This window comes from Branchiostoma floridae, chromosome 7 (assembly GCF_000003815.2).
Source record: "Branchiostoma floridae strain S238N-H82 chromosome 7, Bfl_VNyyK, whole genome shotgun sequence".
Lineage (NCBI taxonomy): Eukaryota > Metazoa > Chordata > Leptocardii > Amphioxiformes > Branchiostomatidae > Branchiostoma > Branchiostoma floridae.
This window is the reverse complement of record NC_049985.1, coordinates 1,225,020-1,232,085: the sequence shown is the minus strand read 5'-3', so window position 1 is coordinate 1,232,085 and position 7,066 is coordinate 1,225,020.

Below are 7,066 nucleotides of genomic sequence, written 5' to 3'. Positions count from 1 at the left end.
CAGTAATTTGTGTTTATTGTATTTGCTGTCGGACAGCGGCACCGTCGAACGGTTTGGTACAGCAATTGTTGTATATTGTATTGGCTGTCGGACAGCGGCACTGTCGGACGGTGTGGTACAGTAATTTGTGTATATTGTATTTGCTGTTGGACAGCGGCACCGTCGGACGGTTTGGTACAGTAATTGTTGCATATTGTATTCGCTGTCGGACAGCAGCACCGTCGGACGGTGTGGTACAAGAAATTTGTGTTTATTGTATTTGCTGTCGGACAGCGGCACCGTCGAACGGTTTGGTACAGCAATTGTTGTATATTGTATTGGCTGTCGGACAGCGGCACCGTCGGACGGTGTGGTATAGTAATTTGTGTATATTGTATTTGCTGTTGGACAGCGGCACCGTCGGACGGTTTGGTACAGTAATTGTTGCATATTGTATTTGCTGTCGGACAGCGGGCACCGTTGAACGGTGTGGTACAGTACATTCATCCTGTATGTTGTATTTGCTGTTGGACAGCGGCACCGTCGGACGGTTTGGTACAGTAATTGTTGCATATTGTATTTGCTGTCGGACAGCGGGCACCGTTGGACGGTGTGGTACAGTACATACATCGTGTATGTTGTATTTGCTGTTGGACAGCGGCACCGTCGGACGGTTTGGTACAATAATTGTTGCATATTGTATTTGCTGTCAGACAGCGGGCACCGTTGAACGGTGTGGTACAGTACTTTGTTGTATATTGCATTTGCTGTCGGACAGCGTGGCCGCCGGACGGTGTGGTATAGTATATGACTGTATGTTGTATTTCCTGTTGGACAGCGGCACCGTTGGACGGTGTGGTACAGTACATGGTTGTATATTGTATTCGCTGTCGGACAGCAGCACTGTAGGACGGTGTGGTACAGTACATACATGATTGTATGTTGTATTCGCTGTTGGACAGCGGACTCCGTCGGACGGTGTAGTACAGTACATGGTTGTATGTTGTATTCGCTGTTGGACAGCGGCACCGCCGGACGGTGTGGCACGGTACATACATGGTTGTATGTTGTATACGCCGTTGGACAGCGGCACCGTTGGGCGGTGTAGTACAAGTACATGGTTGTATGTTGTATTCGCTGTTGGACGGTGTGGTACAGTACTTTGTTGTATCTGGTATTTGCGGTTGGACAGCGGCACCGTTGGAGGGAGTGGTGCAGTATATGACTGTATGTTGTATTTGCTGTTGGACAGCGGCACCGTCGGACGGTGGGGTGCAGTACATGGTTGTATATTGTACTCGCTGTTGAACAACGGCACCGGTGGACGGTGTGGTGAGATTGTTGGACAATCGTGTAGAGAATTCGTTGTTGGACAGCGGGGTGCGTCAGACGGTATAGTGGATTTTCGCTGTAAGACAACGGGCGCCGGTGGACGGTAATCGTAACTTTGTTTGATTTGAGTCGTTGTTTCATTTGATATGACGACAGGTTGTTGGACAACCTCAGATTTTGTTTGGTTTGTTGCATGGTTGGTGAACAAATCCATGGTAGGTAACAAACCGTACGGTAGTACAGTGAAGACCTACCTTGTTGGACAGGTCAGAAGTAAAGGTCAAAGGAATGGAGGACACAATGGGAACAATGGAACTTCGTTTGTCACAATTAGATTGTGACCTTGGACGACATGCAATTTTCGATAAGGTCCGCAGCGTCTGCACGGTAATGTTGGATGGTGATTTTACCGTTGACTGAACCGGTGTTTGCGTTTCTTGTTATGCAAGTTTGGAATAAAGACAAAGATCATGACGAGTTTCTCGTGTCACATTCCTTCCTACCATTGGATTTTCTGTGTTCCTGTTTATTGGCTACCTTTAGCTGGCCTAGTTCTCACTCGTGGACCGTGTTCAGCTCCCTTAAGCTGTTGCCACCCATACTGGCTTCGGCCTGGTGGTCCGGGAAGCGAGTGGGGCCTGTCCAGACTGAAATACATAGAACTGTGCGTAAAGGTCGACAGTTACAGGTTAGATACTGAGCAAGCATTGTGGTGATAGCTTTCTCTGCAGCTGGAATATTGTTCTTGTATACGCAGAGAAATCAATGTTTGATTTCCAACACGACGCAGGATGAGTTGAACTACTGTAAACCTGGGAGAGGTTGGTCTCAGGTAATCTCTAAGGGTTCTCTATCTAATCGGACTGGTCGTCGACCATTCCACTGAGTTCGGATTGGACAGGTCCCACTCGAGCCGGACCTTAGGCGCCCAAGGAACTTAGCTGAGAACCAGGGATCAATCTGCATTCCTGAGGAACACCTAAAGACTGATGACTGTGACTGTGATAGTCTTACACCCACCCTGTTGATAACAACAAGCATGCGCAGCAGACCATAGGGGATGCTGCTGTGTTGTCAAGGTGGCTTAATGCATACGTAGAGGGTTTTGTACGGAAAGGCACAGAGGTGAGGGAGTAAATATAAGGGATTGGGGGAATGAAGACAATAAGGATTGGGAAAAGGGAATGGAGAAGAATAAGGATTGGGAGATGATTAAATGAAGGGAAATGTAGGAACTTAAATTAGGGGAATAATGGCACTCGGGAGAAGCGGGTGCCGAGGTCTTCTCACCCCAGTCCTTAACTCTCCACTGAGGCAACGTGAGTGGGAATATATTATGATTCCCAATGATATCACAATGGAATGAACTCTCGCGAGATCTCCACTCGCGTGAGTTTATGACATGTGATATAACTCCCCCTCTATTCACAAGTGAATCATGAGCCGGACGGGAGGGACACAGCCTAGCAAGAGTAGACTAGTCTAGCTACAGTCCACGGTCAGAGGCAATGTAGGTTTCTAGTGTAGCCGTTTTTCACCAGAGGGATATCTCCGATCTGTGTGGATTATCCAAAGCTCCGAAGTTATATGCAACTACTACCCTACATGCGCTAGATGTTTGTGTACTGCAGGGACCAGAGTACACGAATAACCAAAGCATGTAGTCAACTGGTTGTCCCAAAGCCTAAGCGAGAGACCTTCAGAAGATCAATAGCCTACCGTGGGCCCAATGTCTGGAACAGCCTACCGCCAGACACAAAGAGTGTATGGCTCTTTCTCATGTGGTACAGCAGTCGGAATAAAACCGAGTGTCAGTCATTTGGTACTTTGTGTAATAATAGTTGCCATATCATGTACAATTGTCGGGCAATAAAGTGCTGTTCAAGTGTAGGTGTCTTTTCTGTGTTATATCTGAACAACAGAGCGCAACACATGATATCAAGTTTCGGAGCAATTCTTCACCTTTTCTGCTGAAGAGGATATTAGTAGATGGGGGGAGCACGGGAAAGAAGTGCAGTCAAATTTTTAGCCCCCCCACCCACCCACCCCCTAAGTATTTTACGGGTAAGCATGGAATCTCGGATTCCACGATGCCTCGGTCTTCTCACCCCAGTCCTTAACTCTCCACTGAGGCAACGTGAGTGGGAATATATTATGTTTCCCGCGCTCAGAGATTTCCCATCATGCCGCACGCTGTCCTAATTAGCATAAGTCAAAGGTCACACGCACCCCTCCCAAAGTGCAGGTAAAACTTCCTGTCTGTCCGCCGACTTTCCGCACTTTTCTCGCCAAATTCACGGATTTTTACCGCCCGCAGCCGCCAGAGGTGAGTCTCAACACTTCATCTACACTATCAACCTGCTTTGGTAGGAAAATCCGGGTTAATTTGTGTTTTATGTCGTGTTTTGGGAGGCTTGGTTCGACCGAAGTTTGTCTCTAAAATCGGCGGGGCTGAGTTCTGGTTCCCCCGTTTGACCCGGGGGCACTTCGCGCGGTAAAAAGCCGATTTAGACAAAATTATACTTTTGTATCTCTTGATATTTTCTACCAATATAGTAGAAAAACCGCCAGATCTGTCACCTGTAGGAAATGTGTTGTTTTCGCCATAAAGTCCAAATAAAGTCAACATTCCTGAAGGCTTGTTTACAAAAGTATCGTCAGAACTACTGACCAGTCAAGTCTGCAGGGGAACGGCACAGGAAATTATATTGGCAGGAAAATGCTGCTACGGGAACTTTACTTTTACCTGCGGAAAGGAGGAAGGTTTGGGTTTGAACCTGAACTGGACAAAAATGAAACAAAGTTTGTGTTTCTAGTTACTACACGTCCGCAACTTTTGTTCGACCCTTTGAATGATATTGACTTTGGAAGTAATAAATAGGTAACCCAAACAGAGAGAACACAGAGAAACTGTGAACCCTTGATGTTGTTGAAGACAAAAATTATGACGTTCATTCATCAGTAAAGAAAGGTCAGTGTCTGGTTCATATCAAACACAAGTTCAATACTTTCCATGTAAATTGTAATATTTCCACATTAACAATATGATTTTATTTGCCAACTCATACAGGAAGTTTAATTGAAAGAAACACACACATGCTATGAGTATGACAATTAAAAAAAAAATGTTCAAAATGTCTAGCCTGTAGAGCTATCTAATTTTATACATTTATTAATTGTTTCAAAACTAAGGGTTCGACTTCTTCTTTGGTGGCAGTGGCTAGTGAATGACTTGAAATAATGCCAGACTCAGAAATTTTAGCATAGTTCACTTGATCAAACAGAAGTTGATGAAAACTGTTCTTTTGTTGCAGATGCAGATGAAGAGAAGAAGATGAGACTTTTTCTACTCCAGGAAAATCTGTGCCAAAGTTCACGTGATATTTGATCCACAGCTACCATGATGGGACCCACACAACCACAATGAGTAAGTGTCATGCTGACTCCTTAATTATTTTATGAGGGTGGCTGAAACTAGTGACATGGTGGCCTGTTATTGACTAGGTCATGGGTTTCCCAATGTTGTGCCCTCTGGAAAGGTACTTTACAACTATTTCTTCGCTTTAGTTGCCTGCCTGAAAATAGGTACCTACCTTTGACTGGGGATGTTCTCCCAAGTCCAGTTTTAATGATTCATACCCGGTATAATATTTAAGGATTCAGGAAAAAAATATGTAAACATCTTGCATTTATGCAAGTTGGAACGTCTGATCTTAGCGCTATGTCATAAATCATATATTGGATATCTAGAATGGTTTTATGGTGTTGTGACTGTTGTCTGAAGTCTGAAGCTGTTGTAGTAGGAGGGTGTGTGTTTGTCGAAGGCTTGGCTCAGTTTCCCACGCGGACTTGCTCACCGTGTGACTCGTGTTGACTCACAAACACGGGGCGGACATCGGGACTTGTCTGGCAGGACGGTCGCTCTTAACTGGAGTGGGGGAGACAACAAACCTGTAATAAAGTTGGGAATGGGTTTCTGTTTATGTTTTATAGGTGTGACTGTGAGTGTGAGCTGTCGGAGCATACTTGTAGTGGGACTTAAAGTTAACTGCAAATCAGTAGATTTTAGAATAAAAACTGAGTGGCTTCCTTTAACTGTTTTTTCTTGAGCTAAGATGCATGTTGCAGTTGGATAAACATGTGCTCTCCAAGCAGAGGTCAGTGTTGAAGACTGTGACCATAATACTGGTGGGTCGGCAGACAAAAAACAGGCCATATGATTTAAAGGGTCACAATTGTCTCCCAACCTCTGCTTGGAGTTTAGTAGTCAGAGTCTGACTGCTGTAGAAGCTTTTGTCCAATATTATGTTGGTTCCAAAATGTTACCATAGCAGGATGAAGGTTAAATTGTCCAGTGTGACATGGAAAGTTAGTGACAGTTTGTGTCAGGGTCTGGTTGTTGTCTTGTTTACTTGAGAGATAAGATCAGAATAAACAACCCAGAGTCAGAGTAAACAAGCCGTCCTGTACACCCAGACCTGATGCATGTAGGGAAACATGTTCCACAGGGAGGTGTGAGGAGCTCAGGAGATAGATCTGTCTGGGGGATGTCTCAGTTATCTCCGCAACATGGGTTCTAGTCTCATTGTCAGGGGGCTACATGAGTTCTAGTCCAAGTGTTGGAGCTGTCTCTGTCCTCCACAACATGCATGGGTTTTACTTTTAGTCCCAGTGTCTGGGGGCTGTCTCAGCCCTCTCCGCAACATGGGTTCTAGTCCCAGTGTCGGGGCTGTCTCAGTTATCTCTGCAGCATGGGTTCTAGTCCCAGTGTCGGGGCTGTCTCGTTCCTCTCCGCAACATGGGTTCTAGTCTCACAACAACATGTGCAGTGTAACATGACTACTATGACTGTAGCAGGGTTCTCCCCAGAATTTTTTAGTATAGTGGAGGGGCTGGCAAAAATAACCCGCACCAACGCGCTGCACTTTCATGAAAATGGGTTCATTTTGCAATGACAGAGGGTGTCAAATACTACAAGTATAATATACTGTTGTTATTCCATTGTTGTGAAGTGGCAAAACTACTATTGTTTTGATCACTGCTCATTCACAAGTTTTTGCAGACAATGCTGACTGGAAAAGTGATGCCACTTGGTACAAAAATCTGTGAATTGTCATTAATCTTACTATTCTTAGCAAACTAACAAAGAAAATAGGGAAGAAACACACTAAATTTGAAAAATAGTATAGTGGAGCTGGCTGAGAGTATAGTGGAGGGCCTCCCTTATTCCACTCTCTGGGGAGAACCCTGCTGTAGTGTAGGAAGACATGTGTGATGTGGTGTCTCTCTTATTATACTTATAGTATACAGATTTGCTGAGATGAGCTTAATCAAGTTAATGGGGTATTTATCTGGAGCTGTCTCATCTGGTCTTCTCTGTAACCCGTGTTCTACTCCCATTATAACATGTAAAAGTTAATTGTCCCATTAAGCCATTATATCATGTCCCACATGTATAAATGTAGGTGAGAGCAGCTCTGATAGATGTACAGTGTCTGGGGACAGACTCAGCTGGACAGTGGAGTTCCTCTCTGGAAATGTGTGATCTGGGTTCTTGTCCCACGAGTATAGTTGTATAACTGTACAGTTACTCTAACTCTAAAATTTGGACACTGAATAGTTTCATCCTGTGTCCTACATGTCGTCCCACTGTGACCTGTGCAACTGTTTTTGGAGAATGAGGTGCTCATTCAGTCTTTGCCACAGTATATACAGTGTAACTGTTCCTCACCAAAGTCAAGTCGATACTGAGTGA